The 19,920-nt window shown below is 47.4% G+C and overlaps 1 long non-coding RNA gene across 3 annotated transcripts; it reads right to left on the reverse strand.

Annotated features, from left to right (window-relative positions):
• Positions 1-11,079: 11,079 nt before the first annotated feature.
• On the reverse strand, positions 11,080-18,079 carry LOC136020475 (uncharacterized). Of its 3 annotated transcripts, XR_010615343.1 has the most exons (4): positions 17,962-18,079; positions 17,286-17,459; positions 16,648-16,710; positions 11,080-11,825 (listed from the first exon to the last, which is right to left on the reverse strand). It is a non-coding gene; the product is annotated as an uncharacterized LOC136020475 (long non-coding RNA). The 3 variants fall into 3 exon arrangements; XR_010615342.1 differs by lacking the exon at positions 17,962-18,079 and having other exon boundaries at positions 17,286-17,846; XR_010615341.1 differs by lacking the exons at positions 17,286-17,459; positions 17,962-18,079 and adding an exon at positions 17,070-17,197.
• Positions 18,080-19,920: the final 1,841 nt, after the last annotated feature.

Raw genomic sequence — 19,920 nt, forward strand, 5'->3', positions numbered from 1 at the left:
GGACACGTGCCACAGCAAAGCCTCCCCGCCACCTCCGCTCCCATGCTGCGAGACAGCGCTCAGAATTAGAGCTTTGAAAATATTTACATAAAAAGATAAATCTGAGCACTTAGTGACTTCCTAAAGTTAGCAATTCCATGTGATTAACAAGCGTATTAATTCAGAGAAGGGGGGGGGGGGGGGGTGGGGGAAGGAGATAAAAATTGCATCAGGAATGCAGGTATCTACCGTAAATCAGACCATGAGCACCTTCGCGAGAGCAACGCGCAGTGGCAAGAGAGTTTTAGTAAAACCTGTGCTAAGGAAAGAAAGAAAGGGAAGAAAAGAGAGAAAGAGAAATAAAGAAAAGAAAAAGAGAAAGAAAAAAGGGGGGAAAAAAGGGGAAAAAAGAAAAAATGAAATAAAAAAGAAGAAAGAATGAAACAGAAGGAACAAAGATGAAGACAAGGAAAGAAGATAGGAAAGGAAAGCAGGAAGGAGAAGAAAAAGGAGAAGAGGTAGGGCAAAGGGTCAGCAAGGAAAGGAGTGAAATTTCATATATAAATTATATATAACGTATAATTTTATGCTGTATCCAGAATGGTGAGATTTGTCCTCATTTTTCATCACAGATTCAAGCTAACATCGGCAATTTACAAAGGAGCAAAACTGCAACCCCGCTTGGGCCCCAGAGCTTCCCTCCTCAGGTTCAGCTCATTTCCCAGCATCCACCAGCTCCATATCTGAATCTGATAACCCACCAAAGTGGGGCTGGACACCCCAGGGCCTATCTTGTGGGGACCTGGCTGTTGAGGACCCTCCCCATGTAGGGTGACTGAGCTCAGGGGAATCTGCACCCCCGCAATGAGGTCCCAGGAGACCCCGCCATCGCCAGCCAGCAAAGCCCAGACTTCCCGAGGCCCAGCATAACCAGAGCATCACGAAATGCAAACAGGATGCTGTGCAAACCAGCCACTCTCCAGTGCAAACCAAAGCCACCTGGCAAACGAAATGCTCCTCCTCTGCTAGGAAGGACTCAGCACTTCCCACACCTCCATCAGCCACGGTATTTACATTAAACAAATAAACCTCTTAATAAATCCCTCCAAATCTCATACACAGGAAATCTTCCTGATACCCAGCTTGCCTTTTCAAACCCATATCCACAAACACCTGCTTACAGTTAAATCCCCTTTGGCATACCTGTAGCAAGCGATGACGGCGCTGAATAGAGCCGGATAAAGACTCCATAAAATCCAACCTTCGAGTCTCGCCCTCTCCCCACGCCTAGGAGAGGATGCTGTGATGGGCAAGGCTTGGTTAACCTTGGTGCAGGATGCAGGGGCATCACACCTATCAAACGATGCCTTAGGAGCCCGCTAGCCAAGTGAAGAGGGCTGTTGCAATTGCTGGGAAATCACCCAAAATCAAAACGCTGCTCTCAGCTGCCCCATGGAGACGGGAATGTGAGTTTGGGCAGCTGGGGGGCGGCTATCTGAGGAGTTTGGCTTTGCCTGGTGTTACAGGCATCGCAGAAGAGTGAGGATGTTTGGGGCTGGAAACTTTAAACCCTCGGATGCGACTCCCACCTGCGTGTTAAAACCCGGTTCCTTTCATCTTGCCTCATTATTGTAGGACCCTGAAAAAACACCCAACTATTTTACATTGCAAAAGGTTAACAAGGAAAAGCAAAAGCCAGTGAAGGCTTCCAGAGCTAAAGGAGCTAATTTTCTTATTTTCCTTTGGGAAATAAGACCCTTATATCCAAGAGCACTCCTCTGGCTTCAGCTGTGATCTGCAGACTCGCCACACCGATAGGGAAGATCTCCTTCTCTCCGGTTTCAAGCACAAAAAGTTTTCACGTGGGGAAGACTGGAGAAGCGGAATTTGCACGTTAATTTAAAGCTCTAACACTGCACACCCGAGTCACAACTGTTGGATCCTTTTTCTCTCTCTTCTCCCTCCACCTTCATCTCCTTTTGTTTCTCCTATATTTCACGATCAGCCAGCTCTGTTTGCTACCTATTGCCTTGGGTTTGAGGTGGGGGGAAAGGGTTGTTGGGGAAGCAGGAAAAAGAAGCGATTGGCCTGCATCCCTGTTAAAACCCAGGAGCGGCCAGCCAGCTTTCCTCTGGCATCGCCTTTCAAAGCCCATGCCGCAGTCAGCATATTGAATATTTAATGTCCTGATGAGCATTTCCACCTGCTGACACAGGCAAAGTGACAGAACAATACACGCGCTGGAACAAGACCATCAATTGACTCCCCAGTCGGGCTGCCAGGTCAGGCAGTTAAATAAGAAATAATAATATCAAATAATGTGTCTGTCTTTCTCCCCCGCTTTGCCCAGGGTCACACATCGCTCCTCTGAGAAGGGTTCCCACCTGAAATACATACTTCTTTACATTCCATAGCTTGCCAGGTTCATATGGGCATATAAAGAAGTATGTCTCTCAAGCAGGTAGTTTCAATATGCGCATTTATATGGTCACAGGAGGAAAAATAACGCTGATTTACAATCTACATCCCGAGAGCGAGTTACGGCTCAGTTTAAACCAGCAGACTTTCCTCCTGCCCAGCCCATGTGCAGACATACACACACACACATCCCCCCAGCTCCTGCTCCTCACTGGTAATTCCAGGCTTTGCCCTCGGCAGGTGATGGATTTTGGTCCCTGGGAAGAGGAACTGGATAATTCACCAGTCACAAAGCAGCAGCGCTCCGGTGGCTGCCCTGGCAGGGGCTCTTTGTCACATAAACGGCACAGAGTCAAAGCCAACCTCCCACTCCACCTCAAAAGTAGGTGTTTCATTCAAAATGGTAAACTTTCAGCAATTTAAAGGACCAAAATGTGGTTTAGTGGAAAAGATTTGCTTTATATGTATATAGAGATAACTGCAGACAAAGCCATGTGGGGGAAAGTTATATATCTAGTATTTCCCGATTGCTTCCAGTTGCAATTTGGAAACAAAAAGCCAATTTGTTTTCAGAAAGCTCAAAATCAAATGGCCAGCTACTGATTTACAGACCAACACCGGGAAGGACTGCTCCATTTGCCAGAGTAAGAAAACTCATCAGCCCCAGACAAGCAATTGCTTTCATCAGTAAGTAGAGATTAAAGCATAGGAAGAAGAAAGCATCTTACCTAGCGAATCCAATGATTTTTCCTCTGCTGGTCACTGTGAGTGAGACATTACCTCGCAGATAAGCAAACCCAAAAAGACAGCACATGCCTTTTGGGGAGTTCAGGGTATTGGAAAACAAGAAATATTAAGATGCTTCTAATAACTCCTCCGGTAGCTCCATGCTAAAGGGTTTTGGGGATACACCTGCAGACGCGCGACGGGAAAGGCAGCCAAAGCAAGGTGCTGGGAGCTCGGATCAAAGTCTCTTTGAGTTATTCCCACAGCCCTGTGGGGCTGCTCGTGCACCCATGGGGCTGGATCCTGCACGCAGCCATGAGCTCTCCCCCTGTCCCTCGCCTCCCCGCAGCAGCGCTGAGCTTTAAAGCTCCTGGAACAATGTGGGCCGAGTGGCAGGGCTGCAAACGCCGCCCGGGCTGAATGGGAGACTATTATAGGCAGGATTTAGGCAGGGAGCGACGGCAGAGGTCACGCCGGGCGCTGCCTGCTCGCTGCCTGCTCGCTGCCTGCTCGCTCAGCACGGCGGGCAGGGCGAGCTCACCTGCGCCTGCTGCCCCTCGCCACGATCGATGCCAATTTACAGGCAAATGCAGAATGGCTGCCTTGGTGTTAATGAATTTTACCGTTTCTCCCAGGCTTCTAATGAACCCTTTAAACAGGGTTTAAGTAAACTTAGCAAGTGGCAAACTAAGCACTTTGGAATACCTAATTGCATCGATGCTTTTCCACTGCTGTATAAAATATCACTGCCAGACAGGGAGTAAATATTTCCCTGATACCCACTGACTTCTAGCACCACCAAAAAGCAAAGGCCATGTGGAGCCGGGGTGTAAATCTACTGTGCTCAGCCCCCAAAATGGCTTTACACCACCCATACGACACCGGTGCATGATTTGGCCCTGGCTTGGTGCAGCTCTCCCCATTCCCTGAGTTTGTTGGCCTTTTTAACCATCATTATTTGCCTCATTCCAAGGCAAATTTCTACCTTTGGATTAACGGGAAGAGAGATGGAGCTGTGGCACCATTGTAATGCATGACTGCAGTGAAATTAAAGCAAAAGGAGAGCTGAGGAGTGTGAGGGAAAGTCTGAGTGCTTAAGATTCAAAACTAAAACCCAAACCCAACAAAACTGACTGCTGGTGGGGGGTTTTGTGCAGCCAATGCACTCCATGGTACTGAATTTCCTTCAGACTGACAACAGTAGGAGAGCTACTGGACTTCTTCAACCATTAAACATCTGCAACTCATACCCAGCTTGCTTTCATCTAATACATTTGACATAGGTTGTCATGATCAGTCCCCAACTTCTGCAACGAGCAGGACAGTAACTGCCGGCCACTAAAAGAGCACTATATAAGAGCTAAAGAAAAATGACCTTTTAAAACTGAAGACAATGCCACAAACCCGGCAGGAAAGTTCATCCTGGACATTTCAATTTGCCTTGAGGCTCCGTGTGGAAGCTGGTGCTTTCCAGGGTTTGGAAGGAGCAGATATATGGCGTAATGGTGCTTTTAATGGTGACGCCAGAGGCACCCTGTGGCTCTCATCCTGCAGCTAGCACCAGGAGCAAGTGGTGGCGGGTGAACGTCATCCAACGTCCTCGACCCACCTGGGTTCGCTCTGCTCCTATGCTTGCTCCCAGCAGAAAAACCTGGGAAGTAAAACTCTCTGGGGAGAAAAATGGATGGAGACATGGATAGTGCCAAGGCCAAGGGGCAGAGAAAAGGGAAGAGCCTGAGGTATTGCCTGGACGTGAAGGGGGAGGAGGATGGTGGGAGGAATGGAAAGCAAGGTGCTGTATATACCTGCTTTGCTTGAGGTGCTGCTCAGGTCCTGGTGGCAAAGTCGTGCACAAAACTTTGGGGACTTTGGAGAGAGCCTGTATTTAGGGCTGGGTGCTGGGGAAGGGAGAAGCAAGCGGGACCAAGGCAGAGGCATGTGCTTGCCCCAGCGCAGCCCAAGGCCAAAGGGCTGGGCTGGGCACAGGGCTCAGTCCTTGGGAGACAGTGACACAACCGTCAAGAGAAACCCAGCAATTAAACTGGCAGCACAAATCACAGATCTCTGCCTATACAATTACACACCACTGCTGAGTGTACGCTCTCCCCGGCACAGACATAAACCCATACCCATATTCTAAACACAGCCTGGAGATGCTCGTACTTGGATGATATGTTACACCTGCTAATAGACAGCACTTACATATTACTATGTATAAAATATCCATATGCATGCTATAGAACACACTTAAATCTGTGTGCATGTATGTATCACAGTATCCATCTCACAATACCGATGCCTGTATATTTATGTGACAAGGTATCACCACTATCATATAAAATATAATGACCACAGTCAACTCTGAGCTGCAGAAGCTGTAACAGTCAATTGATGTTACACTTCATGTAACCTGAATTCCAAACCCTTGCAGGGAAAACCTAACTTCTCCTCCTCCTATTCCCTTTCAGCTCATCCACAAAACCACGCACCTGTAATTAATGTCCATTTCTCAGCATTTTAACAGTTAATCCCAGCAGCATTGAGATCATTGCAAGTTTAGGCTAAGTTTAACCACATTTCACCCTTTTGCTCTGCCTGGTATTAGCTCATAGCACTAGTTTGTTGCAAATAAATAAATAAAGCCCCAATCCCCCCAGGTGTCATTAGCCAGCCTGTGTCTGAATTAGGCATTTAAAGGCCAGTTTAACCTTGCAGAACGGCTGCATGTCAAAGTTCTAACATTTCAGTTCAGATTATTCTAGTGCACTGCTTGCTCTGCAGTTTGTTCAGGTTTGGTTTTGTTGGGGTTTTTTTATATGCAGAGTATGCCACAGCAGAACAAAAAAGAAAGGGAAGGCAGGGGGGGGAAGGTCTCTTAACCCATCCCCACATGAAACACACACCCAGCACATCCCTGCACACACACACACAGGCAGCACACACACACACACACACATTTGCTGGATGCAAAAGCCCAGATTTAAGTCCCCGGGTAAGTTTGATGGGCGCTTAGTCCTGCATTGGCCAGGAAAAGTGTTCAAAAACAAGCTGAGCTGGGAGCGGTTAAAGGCAAGGCAAGGGAGCAGGAGGAGGAAAAAAAAAGACATACCAGTTAGGAGCTTCTGTTGCAGCAGAGGACTCACCAGAGCACTAGCTGAAAGCTGAATCAGCTTTCGAGAGTTAGGGATGCATAGAGGAGGGTCATGGAATCACAAGGTAATAATGCGCTTCATGCTGCAGCCGTCAGCCTTCTCCTTATAGCCAATCTCTAATGCAGGAAGGGAGAAAGAGAGCAGGCCCGGGGATGGGATTAGTCCTCACTTGGAGAAGAGAAAAAAGACCGAAATAATAAAGCCAAGAGTCCCCAGGCAAAGGCTCCCTCCCCATCCCCAGCCCCATCCCCAGCCCTCCACAACTCCGGCCCCGCGGTGCGGCGGAGGCAGCGCGGCGCGGCGGGGGCGAGCGGCGGGGCGGGGGGAGCGCGGCTCCGCGGGGCTCCGCGGGGCTCCGCGCAGCGCGGCACGGGTTAAGGAGAAACAACCTTGCCCGCCCGGATTGCAGCACACCTTGATGCGAAAAGGGCTGCGCCTGCAGAAGTGCCTGCGCGCACACACCCCCCCCCCCCCCCCATCCCCATCCTCCTCCTCCCCATCATCATCATCCTCCTCACACCCACCCCGCATCCAGCCCCCGGGTTGGGGGTCAGGATGCCAAAGGGGAGGTGCACACCCCGGGGTGTGGGGGGGAGAAGGTTGGTAGAGGGGAAGGGGGGGGCAGCGCCGGTCAGAAAGCGAGTCCACCTTTCCAGTGCTTATATACCCAGCGAAGCATCCGAAACACGCACTCCCGGGCGAGTGGCCCCTTCTCCTGCTCTTCCCTCCCTGACCATATTTAGTCAACCACGGCAAAAAATAGCCCGTCAGCTGGAGCCTGCGGAGCAGTATTTGGAGTTCAATCACTCCTCGCAGCCCATTGACTACTGGTCCTGCAGGGTCCTGACTCTGCCTTTTTTTTCCCCTCCAGCTATTTTTAGCTAGGCCAAATACAGCAGGAGCTCATCTTACTACTCTCCGCCAGCCCGAGGGTTCGTGGGGCCCTGGCTATGTTTGGTAAGCACCGGTGTTGGGAGACATGGAGCGAAGACCTTGTCAGTGCCGGAAGACCTTTGGGTCGCACCCGTATTCATTTGTTTCCTCTCCTTTACCTTCTTCCATTTGTAATTCTTCTTCTGTGGGAGAAAGGTGTCCAGGTGAGAAGGTGAGGAAGAAGCTTGAGGGATTCTGATTTTCACCTTACATAGGGAAGAGCCAGGATTCAAAGACCTCACTCTAGGGCCAAGTTCCTCACCGTAAGGTCTGGGGTACCTCGTTGTCCAGCCATGTCTCCAACACTGCTGAAGGCTGGGAAGGTGTTGGACTCTCCGCCCTACATGAGAGCACTGGGGAGCCCCATCGCCAGCTAAAGAACGTGCCTTGTTATGGTGGGTTAACGCAGGTCACCAACAGAGTGTGGTCTCCTGGGCCTTGGGGTCATGGGAGCTTTCCAGCCTCCAAGGCTTCACCCAGCAGTACACTGAGGAGGGCCAGTTCTGGCAGCACAGGCACTGCCCTTGGCTTGCACCCAGAAAAGCAGGTGGATGTGCCTAGAAACTTGAGTTAGGCCCAGCTTCAAAGCAAAGATGTCCAGGAGAGCAGAACCCTGAGGAGGTCACCTTGAGAGAGCACATAAATGGTGACAGAAGCGGCATTGGATGCATTCAGTGCTTATTTGCAGCAGCCCTCCATCCTGAAACCCCTCCTGGATCCAATGCCCCCTCCTGCCCTAACCACACCAGGTCTCTAATACCATGCCACCTCATCCAGAAGGTCCACGTCACCCCCTTGCATCCCAAGAGCACCTCATGTTGATGGACCACTGCCATGGGCAAGCTTTGAGGGATCGGGGCTGGAGGGACCAGTACCTGCCAACGCTTGCTTGGATGGTGGATGTGGGGTCAGGGTAGGAACCCCAATGAAGTGCCCAACACCCTCTGTTCCCGTCAGCAGTCAATGAATGTGGAGCGACACATAATAGAGACACCCAGCCACAGGGTCTGTGCACTGCCGCACAGAGACCCGGCAATGCTGATCCCGACGGATACCTCCACTTAGGACATCACGTGGGACTGTCAGGCAACACTCGCCTGAGGGTGTTGTACTTGTTGGGAGCTGACAGCAAGTCATCCAAGGATGGGAAATGCCTGCAGGAACCACCCCACAGTGCCACGAGGTGGGAAGGGCTCCCAGGAGGTCCCAGCAGTGCTTCCCCTTGCCCTGATGTCTGAACTCCCCAGCGCCGAGGGCACTGCCAGAAATAGCCACAGTGGCTGACGTGTCTGCTCCCTGTCCTGGGCTGCCTCGGCCCTTGCTCTGTCTGAGCCGGGAGCTCTCCTGAGCCCACACTGGGAACATGGATTTCCCTCTGCCCGCCCAGTCCCAAAGACAGGCTGTTCCACACCAGCGCTGTTCAGACAGCCCAGGACAGGGTGTGTGGCAGCAAACCCAAGAAGTCTGATGTCTCTGGGGTGCCAGAACCATCACTGCAGTGGCCATAACATAGAGCAGTGCTCAGGACACTCTGTATGACCCCAGGATACAAACTTGGAACCAGCAGTAAGGAGACACCATGCTTCTCCCCATTCCTCTGCCCCAACATGGTCCTCCTGACCACCCATGTCCCCTTTACACCTTCAGGTCATTTTGCCACAGAACAGCCAAGAATTTCCTGCAGTGGCACAAATCACATCCTTTGGGGTTTAATTCCTTCTCTTTCCCATCACTGCAGGGATGTCCAAGCCTCTCCCTTCAGGCATCATCCTGGAATTTCAGTGCTTTCCCAAACCATGCCCTTTCCCAACTGAAGCCACAAAAGCCCTTCTGCACGCTGGCTCACCCCAGGGCTACCCAATACATCCAGCGGGGCCTTTACCCAAAATACCAGCCAGCACAGGGGTAGTTCGCTGCCTGTTACCCTCTTGGGTGCATCTTGGGGGGTTTTGAGAACCCAAGTGCCAAAAGCGACAAGTTCTTACACTATTTTCAGCCCCATCCGAAATCACAGAGTCCGCTTGAGGAGCAGCTCCTCGTGCTCCAGCAGAACCCACCACCAGCAGCAGGGGAGCTGTTAAGAGCCGCTGCTATCGCAGGCACAATCGTGCCCTTCTTTGGATTGAGTGAGTTGTTATCACATCCCTGACAGGTTCCCTGGGGTTGAGAATCCATCCCGACACCAAGATATGTTGGGAACAGGAGCGAACTATAAACAGAGATGAACCAAAAGCAAATCTCAGAGATGTGAATGAAGAGATTGTTTAGAACACAAACCTGCTCTTTGCACACAGATTTCTTCCCTTCACTAATTGCTTTACACCACACTCACCCTTGGGCTCGCAGGGACTGAAATATCCATGTTCCTCTCCCAAATGCATTGCATCTTTTTATCAGGACTTGGTTTGGAGCCTGCACCATGCACTAATAACACTGGGAGTTTGGCATGCAGAATGCCAGGAGGGATGGGTCTGAATGTGCAGCCACTGCAGCCTGATAGACTTTGCGTATATATATATATGTGTATATATATTTATCTACACACATGCATATATGCACATATACCTATCTGCATATGCATATGTAATAATAATGCATGTGTGCGTGCACATCATCATTCTGCATTAAAGCTCCTTTAACCAAAGAAGCCTGAGGAAGATGCACGGCAGGCTGTAAAACTGAACCAGTTCGAAATGTTATGTGAGACATTGCAACACTCCAAACAAAACGCAAGATGTTACTTTAAAAGAAGCAGGCCTGGGCTTTTGAATTTATGTAACCTAAACTGATTTTGTCTGTTTGAAATTGTTGTTGCGTGTGGGGAATCTCAAAGAGGAGAGGAGCAAAGCTGCAGACGTTTCCTTTGGAGTCCAAGATTACAAGCCCCTTTACTTCTCCTTGCAGCTCCAAAGCTGTTAATGGTTTGCTTCATTTTATTAACAGCAGACAGGGAAAAAAAAGAGAGATTCCTCCTCGGAGCATGTGTGAGGTGACAAGTTGGATAATAACAGCTCCTTTGGAAGCTTTTATAGTACATTAGGCAAACATAGTGGATGTTTATAGACTTTTAAAAATGCTGATTATATAAAAATGCATTTTTAGCCTTCTAAAATACCAAGCTACTGTAATATAAATATTTCTAATAATATTAAAAAAACCCCTAAAAATGCAGATTATTGACCTAATTGTAGCGTTTTTTTGGTATTGATTTCTGGCTTGCTTTGGGCCAAAATCTGGTCTCAAACCAAAAGATTGGACAGTACCCTGTGACAAGAGCCAGGTCAACCAGGTTTTCTCCTCCTGCAGAAGATGCTTTGTTTCCCTGGGATGAAGCCAAACTGACCGAACCCTGCACCCCATTTACCCTCCCACCATCCTCAACCACCTCCAGCTCCAGGAGCTCCTGGAAAAGCCAAGCACCTCCCAGCATCCGGCTGCCCAGCCACCTTCCCACCTCGCTGGTGGTGAGGAAGCTCATGGTCACCCAGGGGCTGGTTTTTGTCTGTTCTCCATAAGAATTTGTATGAATAATTAATATTTTATTGGCACAGCAGCTTGACTGTGGCTCTCTCCTGTTTCTCACTGATAAGGATGCTGGGGATGCGCCTTCTCTCTTTTTGGTCTCTTTTTCTTACTTTGCCTCCGAATTCCATCAGTACATGGAATTAGCTTTTGCCAACAGCGGTTGTCTCAACACAGATAAATTCTTTCCATAAACGAAGGGCTTGACAAATTGGCACATCCCTACCAAAAAAAAAAAAAACAATACCCCAAACAACGAGTGAAATGATGAGTTGTTCTTTGGTTTATAAAAGCAAATGTTGGCTTTGTCTTTTACTAATGACTGGGAAAGACCAACTCTGAGCTTTGGAGCTGCCTGCGAAGTCCTCTAAGTCAGTGTGAGATCTGGCTTTTACATCACACGACTGTAACGCCTGTTTGACCCCAAAGAAGGGTGTTTATTTCATCTTCCTGCAGTTAATTTTCTTCCCTTTGGTAATTGAAGCTCAGTTTTTAAATAAACCACAATTTTTTCTGTGTGCAAGGTCCCATCTGTCCATTAACTGAGCCCATTCCACCTCACTTGGGAAAATCTCAGCCCCACCAGTGAAGACAGACCAAGGGAAGGAGCTGCCAGCAACTCTCCCCCCAGATGAATACAGCAATCGCAGCACCATTTTGCAACGTATTTGTGCTTCAAAACACATCTCCTAACCCAGATGCCAGCTCCAGCCTTATCCACCGTACATGGATATAACATGTCTGTGTGATATACAATTCATTCAGTATGATGCTAAAGGTGCTTTATCCCCGCTCGCCCCAACTTTTGTCCTTTTATTTGGCATTTCTGGCAACAGAAAGAAAGGAAATGAAATAGTTTTCAAAACTAATGTCAAACAAAAACAGTGTTCATTATAGCACAGTAGTAACATCCTTTCCTCTCAAGATCCTAATGTGGGAGACCACCTTATGATGCTCTCCCCTTTTTAATTGGGAAACTGAGGTAGAGATGGGATTGCTTTGCTGGGGAGCCAGGGTATGGCCGGTGGGTGCTGGGGCTGCTTCTCTGCATCCTTCCCGTGAGCTCAGCCACCTCTGGGGCTTATCAGCATCCCACTGTTGGTGGATGAAACAATGACATTAGTGATAACTTAGTCAATACCCACCGTCCAACTTGAGTTCATTCACATGTTGTGGGCTTTTTTTTTTGGTTCAGCAGCATGGAAGGGTTAGGTTTTTCTTTAACATTCCTGAAGTTGTGAAATACAGCTGTCAGATGCTATTGGAATGATGGAATACAGCTGTTTCACTGGCTGGCTGGGAGATTTCCAGTATCTTTGTATGCACATATACACAAAACCAGCATGTTGCTTCTGTAGTTTGCGTGCATAATATAGAGCTCTTTGTTTTGGAAGATACTCCTCTGAAAACACTCCCCACCGCACCTCCGAACACAAATGGTTTTCACTTCTTAGATGGGTTTTTTCCCTGCATTGTTGGAGCAAAAGTAACAATGGGCAAAAAGGCAGCAGAACAAAAGGTTTTCATAGCGGTCTATCTGTTTAAGTATTTATGAAGCACCAATCTCTCAGGTACCTGGCTCTTACTGTGGTTTTAAAAGATTATTATGCTATCATACTATAAAGCAAAGAACAAAGGCCCACTCATAAATTTAGACAAACCCCCCGTATTTTCCCATCTGTGTGATCTCTCTGAAACCTGGGATCTTCTTTTGTGTCAGGGACATTTATGTCTTCTCCGATGTCCTTCCAACAATAAGCGTTCCAGCAGCAGAGATCACGTTATATACTGTGGTTTTGTTTGTGGCAGAACAAAATTAAATGAGTACATAAATTACTCTGCTCTGGAATAAAGAAACAAGCAAAAGAGCATTTCTTTTTTAAGTGGCTTTTTTTTTTCCTTCCCTGATAGGATGAGTTAGATTTCCTGAAACCATGTGCAAATTAAAAAGTTCACAGTTCAGGCTTATTGTGAAAGCTAAATCTCAGCCTCATTTTGAGAGGCGGCATATTTAGGAAGACACATTTGGATTTATATAAGAACTTGTAATTGGTTTCCCACATCTTCCTCGAGTGAGCACGCCTCCCGCTCCCTCCCAGATTAACACTGGTGGTGCTTAACAGCAAAAAGGACACTCGTGGCTTGGTGCACGCTACAGAAATACCCCCTGATGCTAATGGAGCACTGCAGAGTTCCTCTCTGAAGACCTACTGCCTCTACTCACTCATACCTGAAGTACAGCTGTGCCCTTTGCACCCCCCAACGCAGCCTGTGCCACCCCCAGCGAGTTTTTGAGGAGCAAGAAGAGCATCCTTGAAGGGATGAGGGCTGTGGCAGGGACACCAGTGGAGATGGTCTGAGTCTCCTTGAGCACCTCCACACCACCCCATTGAGCACAGACCTGCTTTTAGGTTTCTTATCAGGCTCCTCCACTGCAAATCTCAGGCCAGGAGTGCCTGGAGTCACCACTGATGGCTGGCCAGAGCCACGGCTGTACCAGACTGGTTTGGGAGCAGAGGAACTGGGAGGATGGGAGATAAACTTGATCAGGAACTAACACAAGAGAGGCACAAGCTGGTGGGAAAACCAAAGAGCTGGAAGGGCTCCATGCTTTTTTGCTCAGACACATCTTTTCTGTGCGTACAGGGTAAGGTAACAAGATGCATGATTTATTTAGCACAGAGAAAGCAGCTGCTCAGAGGAAGTATGGGAGTTTTCAGGCAATCACGCTCAGTTCCAGAGGAGTCCCATTTACAAACGCTTACTGCTTCATTTTACCCCATCCCTGCCTCTTCCTTCCCTGCGCTTACCTCCCCCATCAGGCTTTGCCGTGCGGATACCTTCAGCTCTCAGTCTTTACTTCTGCCTTCACCTCAGTTCCATGCAGTTTCTGGTACTGCCTGGGTTTGAGGGTCACCCCACCACCTTTATCTAATATAAGAGGCTGTTTCTGAGTTTCTGACATTGTCTGAGCCAAGGAAATCCTGCTGCGCTCTGTCAAGGGTATTAAAAACAAGGAACCCACTGCAGCCAGGGGCATGAATGAGACTCCACTGCCTGACCAGGAGCAGGTGAGACATCCTCAGAGAGACCTGTACCACCAGCTTTGTGCCCGATGCTCTGCTGAGCCAAGCCCTTGCTCAGAACAACCTCTCTACAAGTTCACCTTTCATACAGGGTCTGTGCTCCCCCCTCCAAAACCATTACGCCGGCCTTGTGATGCTGGATGGGGTCAACCTCCTCCATGAGGTTAAAATTGCCTCTTTTTTTGTTCAGAGCTGGGAATGAAACTACATCACTTCTACACAGAGTGTGGATGGTGCAGAGATCACCAGCTCACCAGGCTTTGAGGCTCAGGAGCTGCCCTGGGAAGCATGGCACGTACCCTCAGCCCTTCTACAGAATACCTAAGCGGTCTGGAATTAACTGTTCTCCTGCAAGTAACTCACTAATAGACGTGATTAGCAATTAAGAAAAACATTATTATCTGTCACATGGGATTGGGGAAATATTCATTGCAAGCCTGTGCGTGACAGCAGTAAGAAATGTGTCCAGGAAGGCTAAGAAAATATCAGTAAGACAATGTCAAGGAGGTTATCATAGGGAAAGACGTAATGATGGGAGAGGAAGCCAACAAGGTGATCCATGAAAGATGGTAATGAGCAGCAGTGCCAGCCAGCAGTGTGCACAGTGTTGCACTTACAAGACAAGACAATTTATCACCAAATATAGGTAAAAGTTCTCCTGGAAGATCCAAGAATTCTTTGCTAAATCAGGAAAAAAAAAAACATCAGCAAAAAATCACAGGTGAAGCGGTGAGCAAAAATCATGGAGCAAAACAAGGTGCTCTGTACTCATCGTGATGGGCAGCTCAAAACTGCTGGTCTTCTTCATCTCTGCCTTGTGCAAAGACCTCCACACTGGTCTAAAATGTCTGAGGAGCTTTTAATGCAGTCCCTGCCTCTGCCAGACCTTCAACGGCAATTAGGCACCAACCCATGCAGACAGATAGGTGCTTGGTAACATTTCCAAAAGCACAAGCAGTGAATTAGATGCTTACTTATAGCAAAGCACTTCTGAAATTCAACTGAACTTCCTCCCACACTTAAAAGGCCCAAATATGCTTGGAAATCTGCTCCTTCCAGGCACACTGCTATGCCTCCAGCTAAGCACAAGGCACCCGAACTGGTGTGACCAGATAGTTCTAGAGGGGCCATGTAGTCAGATGACATCTGTACCGCACTTAGACCCTGGTCAGATATCTCCAACTAGAGCTTTCCCAGACTAGTAGTAGGACACAATAGCTTGATGGGAGCAATTTCATGCTTGCTACGTTTCAGACTTACAGCCATAGCTTTAGCTCCTTCTCCCTAAAAAATATGGAGCCAATATAAGGGAAAATAGATGTTATTTCTTCCTCAAGCTGCAAACGTTAGGTTAGTTTTTCATTCTCAGGCTGCATCAGGATGCAATATAGGCAAGAGTAACTTATTACCTCTTGGGATTGTTGGAATAATTGGAGCAAAGCCTGCTCTTTAGGAAGGACACAAGTAGCTTTTAGCTGTGGTCTGGCAGAAAAGGATCATTTCACCTAAAATTGTAAAGAAATTCCCTTCTGGAAATGAATGCAAAGCTTTAATGAAAATCTCCTTAAACCAACTGGTGTTGGAGCCAAACCTAAATAGGCTCGTTTTTGTTAGGACATACCCTTCATGAGTTGTGAGCTTACAGTGGCACTGGCAGGTTTTTGCCCATTCCTTTTGGTCATGTTTCTCTATTTATTTAACATTAGCAAATTCATTCAAGTGTAAGTTAAGAACCAGTGGATTATAATAAATATTTGTTGAAGTTTAACAAATCTGTAGGACCCGTATGTGTATTAATCCTCATTGTAAGTGCTGTCAGTTGCCACTTAACCTACAGTAGCTGTCTTCCAAATTTATTAGATTAAATACATATTTGAGATGACTAATTTACAGCATTAACAGAATACATTTATGTCACATCCCATATTCCCTGCCTTTGCAGGCTCCTTACAGGGAATGTCTCGGGAACCAGGCAACACACCCCAAAGCTGCAGTGAAATGAACACTGTGAAAAGTTCATTGACCACCTTGTAAATCAGGAGTCCCCAGAGGAGCAAACCCAAACCCTGTGGAGGAGCCAAAGCAAGAATACATGCCACAGTCACCTTCTTCATGGGGCCATCACAAGCCCATGTCTTCGCCTCAGCCGCACGTTTTGCTGCAGGCTGTTAGAAGTCAACGACCTTCTATCTGCTGTTCCTCCAATGAATGGGCTGAATTTACCTGTCAGGTTCAAAACTTACTGAAATGCCCACAGATCATGAATGCTTAATCTACCTTTCCTCACAAATCCACCTCGAGAAGCCTGAGGGTCCAGATCCAAAACCTGCTGCAGTCAATAAAAGGCTCAATTTGATGCCATTAACACTGACACAGCTTTTCTAACAAGTCCAACCACTAACAGCACATGTGGGCTTTGCACACATCTGACTTGGGGCTGCAATTTTCCAAGCAATCATTTCTCCTTGATTTTTGAGCTTGAATCAAGCGTGCACCACAGCTCGTGTGCAATGAGGTGTGTGCCCATTCGAAGGTAGAGCTGAGGTGTGTTGTTCTGCAGTAATGGCATGGTAACTCCATTAGAAATAATAGTAATTAGGTTGTGACTCACCTTAACACTACCACATTACATCCTAATAACTGCTCAGTTAATTCGTTTTTGTTGCCTGTGTCTTGGAATGGAGTTTTGGAGTGTGCTAGTAATGCACTGGAAATCAAGAGTGTGCATGGGCTCATGGGGTGGCCCAGTTGTGTATTGGTGCTCCTGCATCTATCAAAAAGATAATGAAATCAGAAGGAATTTGTGCGAGGAATAGGAAATGCTACCTTACCATGGGTCCATCAGTAACGTCACCCTTGTTGAGAGGCAGCGGGAAATCCAAACAGGGCTTCTGCTGCAAAGAGAAATTCAAGTAAGCTTGGAAAACTCAAGGAGGTGTCTTTGGACACGGGGAAAGTAGAGCAGCAAATGAATCATTGCCTGTTTTGTAGGGGAAGGTGTCTGGGGGATACACACTGGCACCTAGAGACACTGCCTGGGTCTACCCAAGCTGGAGCCCCAACCTGCCTGCTTCATTAGCCCTTGGGCTATAGAGGGATGATGACCAAGCTCTTTGCTGCTGAAGCCTTCCCTCCTGCTCCTTTGTTTACAAGGGCAGGGCTCCTTTTGTCTGTTGTCTTTGTGGCTCGTTAGGACCATTATTTGGGGACAGGGTTTTCAAGGTGCAAATTACCTTGTAAAGGTGCGAATTACCTTCCTCCAGGGAGGACCTGCCCTCGGAGCAGAGTCTCCACCTTTCTGCTCTGCAGCCATCCAGCCTGATCACCATAGGTATTTTCAGAAGGTCATTCCGAAGCAGTAATTTCATCCAGCTATTTTATCTTCTGCCTTTTAGCAAATATTGTTATTTCCCCCCTCACCCCCCGCTGTTTCAGATGGTGACAGGTTTTCATGTCAACATCAAATTACCCCATATTTCTAGCCCAGTTCCTGAGCCAGGACCTCTGCTGACACACGGAGTCACGCCGGTTGTCGTTCTCAGCAGAGGGACCAAGACCGTGCAAGCCTGGATGAATAAATGTCTTTCTTTCCTTCAGAGGTGGTCCCTCGAGGCCAGTTTTTCAAGCAGAGGGATTTTCCACTCTGCAGGACACACAGTGCCATTCATAGAAAAAATATGTTAATGGAAGGGAGCTTCATGCCAGCATCTCTCTGCGTGTGTATCAGCCTCAGCAGCAATGACTGTGCAGCTCCAGCAACAGGCTGCTTCAGCCAGCCAGGCTTGGAAGCTGCACAAGGAGAAATGCCTGTGCTTCTGTAAACCCTAGCAAAATAAAGAGCACTTTTCTTTCTCTTGTGATATATTTCTTTTGTTTTCACCTTTCTTTAACTGCAGGCATCAAATTTACAAGAGCAGAATGTAATTTTCCTCTTAAACAAAAAAGATATCTGGATTTTAAATAATTCTTCCAGCTATTTTAAGGGAGGTCAAACCTGAGGCCCCAAACCCCTTGACAGTGTCCCTCTGATATATTCCATTAGCCAACAAAGGGTTTGATGTAAGCTGACATACATCTTTTAAAAGAGCAACCTGGCTTGCGACAGCTGATTATCTCATTTTGTTGAAGGACTTCTATCACGTTACCTTCAGTTTGAGGCTGAGGTCTCCAGCAGGAGTTGGAGATAGCAGCAGGTTGGTGAGGAGCTCTGCTCCAGGCTGGGTTGGAGCATAGGGTCTGTGTCAACCCTGGTAGCCACATCTCACAAGGCAACCAATAGCGATGCTCTTGAAACCTCTGCAGAAACAGTGAGCCAGTCACCCAGCCAGAGCTCATTTAACCCAACACAGCTTTATCCACTTCTTATTCTTATATTGGTGAGAACAGCACCTGGAGGCAGTCACAGGCAGCTCAGGAAAGACTGGGTTTGTTTTTCCTTCAAGGTCAAAGAGAGATGGGCAGGTGAGACACAGTTTCCTTGCGCCATAGCTCCATCCAGGCAGCATGAGAGGTGAACCACGCATGATGGAGTGGTACAAGCACTGCAGGTGGTGATGAGCTTCTGATGGCGAGCTCAGCTCATGCTTGCCAACCTCGCCTAACCCTGGCACTCATCTCTCTTCCCAGTGCTGGTGTGTTGGTGTTGCTTTCCCCATGAGGGAGAGCGCCCTGGTCCATCAGGCAAGGAGAACTGGAGGACAGTGCTGTTCAACAGGTACCAGTGATAGGTCTTTACTCAGAGCAGAGCCTTGTACCACCCAGAAGTGATTTTCATGCCACTAATGAGACATGTACTTTGGTCCTGCAACCTTTTCCAGTCCTGTGAGCACTATTAACAAATAATTTTGTCCAATGTGTTCTAAAGGTATTAGTTACATTTACTGTTCTGCCAAAGAGCTGTTTCTTTCCGGTTTGGCAGGGAGCATCTCATTCAGGGGAGAAGATAATTGTCTGGCTCAATAGCTGATCTATTTTCTACCCAATGATGGTTTCCCCTTTTGAAAACTGATGATCGATCAGTTATATTCAGGATCACCAGGTGTAATATGTTTACCACATAGCATATTTTTTCCAGAGTGGAAGGAATGCATTAGGCTTCGTATCGTATCAGGGGATATTTCTGATGTAAAACTGTGCTGTATTAATGAGACTACCCATCAAAATGGATGGGTCAGATTAAAATAGGACAAATTGCAGGCTCCTGCTTAGAAGTCACACGGGAACCTCCAGCCTACATTATCTGTAAAATTCAAACCAAGCCCATTTTTGGCTCAGATATATTTACATTCTTATTGGAAAATATATTAAACTGTATTTAATGATATTCATGTAAAAGGTTGTCTCATGTTTCTACTTGATGCCACCCAGGTCAACTGAACCTAGAGCTCAGGACTTTCGGATACTATTATCATTCTAATACTGATATTATCTCTGCAAGATAGGTCTGGGCATGGAAGCAAAACCTTTCCTCTTTTCCAAAAGAATCACAGTGATTTAGGAATCATTTCACCTCTTTTTGTTGCGTTTCAAGTTTTACATTATGTTTTAATAAGTCTGTCATACTGTACAGACAAAAGGATGTTCAGCTGCTGCTGTAATTAGAGAAAATCACTGCAACAGATAACATCAACTCAGCAGATTTCAATGGTCTTGCTTTCCTTGCTCCAGACTCCGCTGCTCCTTGCATACTGAACTTCATCTCCCCTAACTTCAGCTTCTAAAGACAGGCACTAAGTCAGACCTATAGAGTCTCACTGTAGGATAACTTGTCCCATGTTAGCTCGGCCACCTGTGTTAAGCCTATTAATTTCTTCTGTACCAGCTCTGGGAGCAAACTGGGCAGGAGGCCGGCAATGTGTCTCCAAGCAATGGAAGAAATATCACTTTGCTATATCCCAAGAAAATCCCATGAGAGAAATATGCTTTTGGTGCTCCCATTAGCATCTCTGGCTGGTATCCAGAATTTCTCCTGGAGTTTCGAGCTGCATTCAGCTTCTTTGAGCAGACCCACCCTTGTCTTCAACCAGCATCACCTGGCCAGAGCATCCCCTGCAGACTGTGGAGGAAATCTTTCCAGTGCTACATTTCATAGGTTTAAATAGACA

This window comes from Lathamus discolor, chromosome 11, assembly GCF_037157495.1.
Source record: "Lathamus discolor isolate bLatDis1 chromosome 11, bLatDis1.hap1, whole genome shotgun sequence".
In the NCBI taxonomy this organism is placed as follows: domain Eukaryota; kingdom Metazoa; phylum Chordata; class Aves; order Psittaciformes; family Psittacidae; genus Lathamus; species Lathamus discolor.